This window comes from Metarhizium album, assembly GCF_000804445.1.
Source record: "Metarhizium album ARSEF 1941 chromosome Unknown scaffold_7, whole genome shotgun sequence".
NCBI lineage: Eukaryota > Fungi > Ascomycota > Sordariomycetes > Hypocreales > Clavicipitaceae > Metarhizium > Metarhizium album.
The window spans coordinates 332,367-335,804 of record NW_024467581.1 but is presented as its reverse complement, the minus strand read 5'-3'; positions in this window follow the sequence as shown (position 1 = coordinate 335,804).

Sequence of the window (3,438 nt, the reverse complement as noted above, 5' to 3'; positions counted from 1 at the left end):
TAAATTAAAAACTATATATAATATAATATATATTTAAGGCAGAAGTTAAAATAATTTAGCTTACTTAAACTATATTTATTTAAGCTTAAAAAAGATATTATTATTAAATTATACTATAAAGCTTAATTAAATATATTTATTTATTTATTACTTTTTATATAAAAGTTTATTATTAATATTTATTAAGGACTAGCTTTACAAGCGACTGCGTGTAAGCATTACTAGTATTAACTATAAACTTAAGGAGAGAAAAGAGGGAAAGAAGAAGCTCTCTATCTCTCTTTTTCTGCTTATTATATATATATAGGTTTAATATGCATTTAAAGCGTATTTAATAAGGCACTAATATAGTGCTTTATATCTACTTAAGCTTACAGCTTAAGTCTATTATATACTCTTCTTCTAGTAGGTTTATCTATATTACTACTATATAGCAGAAATAGATATATAGTATTAATCCCTCTAGTAACTATACGTTCCTACTCTTTGTTTTTTATATATAGTATATACTTAATATACCTCTACTTTACAAACAATTTAGCAGCTCTATACTGCTTATTCTTATTGTTTTCCTTTTAATAAGTATTATTAACGCTCTCTTTATACTACTAAAAATTTTTATTTCTAAAGATTACTATTACTGCGCCTACCTCTCTTCTTAATTTGCCTCTATTTTGCCTCTATTTTGCCTTCTACTACTTTAAGCATAATACAGTATATACTATACAGCTAATTTAGTTTTAGCTAGGCTGCTGCTAGCGCGCTCTCTCCCCTGCCTCTACTGCCTCTACTATAACGCTCTAATGCTTACTATATAGGCAAGTATGCTATAGAAGGCAACTTTAATAATAATAACCTCTCTAATAAAGAGGAAGTTTTAGAAATATATATACTATATTAGCGCAAGCTTATTAATACTAGCTCTACTAGTTGTATTTCTAGCTCTACTATAGTCTATAAGTAGTGCTATAAAACCTATAAGAGGTGCGTCTAGAAGGCGCACCTTTATACTTTAAACCTTAAGCTGCACTACTAATAAAAGAAAGTATAGCAAATTATAAATACTAGCAGGCATATTATATCTACTATATATAAAAAGTTAAGTAAGAGCTCTAGTATATATACTAAATTTTCTATATAGTTTAATTCTACTACTAAAAAATTTAATATATTATTAAAGTAAGCCTATATTGCCTCTAGTTCTATTTAGTCTTTATATATATTGCTTAATTTATCTACTAGTAATACAGCTACTAGCGCTAATTTACAAGCGCTAGCGCTTACTAGTATATTAATGCCTACTTACTATAAGTATATACTGCCTCTAAACTAGTAGATACTAGTAAGTTTTTTCTAGAGCTAAGCTACTATAGCTTAGAATATTAAGCAAATACTATATAAGTAGTAGGCAGAGCAGGTAGAGTTACACTATAAGCGCACTAACTAGTAGGAGCTAACTTATACTCTAGTTAACATGCTTTATAGAGAGGCAACTTCTTGCAGCTAATATATCTACTTTTATACCTCTAAGAGCTCTACTCTTCTCTATAGTAGAGGAGGAGGTAGCTATAAAGGTAATAGTATTTAGAATACTATCCCCCTTCTGCTCTCTCCCCCTCTTAATAATTAGGTTATTAATTTAACTAGCAATAAGTTACACCTAAAGTTGCCTAGAGAGCTAGAGCGCCTATTTTAGTAGGCGCTATATTAAGCGTAGGTTAAGTATAAGTTAAGTGTATATTAAGCTCTATAGTTATATTATCTCTCTCTTTATTTTTTTTTTTAATAATAATTAATTTTTTTTTTGCTAGCTAGCCTTAGTGCTAGTATAACTATAGTCTAGTTCTATATATTTTTTTTAATTAATTAATTAGCTCTACGCTTTATGCTATTATTTAGAAATTAATTGCTTATAAATTAAGCTTATTATACTTCTATATATCTCTCTACTTAGCTTTAAATTAGTTAAGCGCTATAGTATCTTAAAAACTCTTAAGTAGTTTCTATATTAATTAAATATACTCTTTCTACTTAATATATATATTTTACTTTTTGCCTCTTCTAAGTGCATTCTTTACTACTAGAATTTCCTCTACTTTATATTTATAGGTTTTCTTGCCTTAGAGAGTTTTATCTGCCTTAATTAATACTAGCAGTAGGCAGAAGTCCTAGAGCACTTAGCTAAATAGTAGGTTAAATACTACTTACTTAATAAAGTCTTTATAGAATACTAAGTATATACTATATAGAACAAATACTACTACCTACTCTTATAGTATTATCCTAGAATGCTTAGTTATTTCTATAAGAATAACTAGGCTTAAGTTATATCTATATATAGCTTTATTTACGCTTATACTAGTAACTATTAAATTACAGTTATTTAGAGCTAACTAGTATGCTATAAAGTAATCTGCCTAATTAACCTACTTAAAGTAGATAACTACTTAGAGAATTACTTATACCTCTTAGTTAATATATTTTATACCTCTATCTATTTAGAGGTAGTAAGAAGTTAAGAGTAGCTATTTAATACTAACTAGGCAGTAGAGAGTTATTTAGAACTTACTTAACTAGTTTAATTCTCTATTTATAATAATTTATAATAGAAACCTATAGAAATACTACTAGTAAGTCTTAAAATATTCTATATATTCTTCTATACTTATTATAGTTATTATCTTAAGCTAAATATATTTAAATAGGCAGTCTATAATAACTATAAAGTGCTATATATCTCTTTTTTCCTTAGTAGGTAGGTTTATTATAAAGTTAATAGAGATCTAGGTTTAATACTAATTAGTAATAGAAAGTAGTTATAGTAGTCCCTAATAGAGCTATTAGCTCTTATAGCTACTATAATAGTAGCAGTTATATATAAAGCATATAATATCTTTTGTTATTTTATTCTAGTAAAAGTCTTTATATAGAATATTAAATATAGTATTGCATTCTAGGTAGCTAGATAGCAGCAATTTATATATATATTAAGTTAGAGCTATTATTAGAGGTTTCTACTTTAGTACTTATAACTAACCCTAATACTATAGTTTTCTATATATATTTATTATATAGTTAGATATTTATTTCTATATATCTACCTCTAGGGGAAACTTTCTTATGCTGTTTTATACTGCTTTAATATAATACTAGAAGGCAGCATTTTAAGCTAACTTTATTTCCTAAAGGCCTTAGAGCTATTTATCTTAAAATATATTATGCTAATTAAGTTTAAGCTTAGAGTTATTATAAAGAGCTGCCTTTATAGTATTTACTAGGCATAATAATATACTTACTGCTCTTAATAGTTGTATAATATGCTTAAAACGTAAAGGTAGCAAATTCTTATTCTAGTTCTACTGCAATAAAGTATTAAGCTGCACTACTTATAGACCTAGGCAGTATTATAGAAAGAAGTTAAATAATAATAGTATTTCT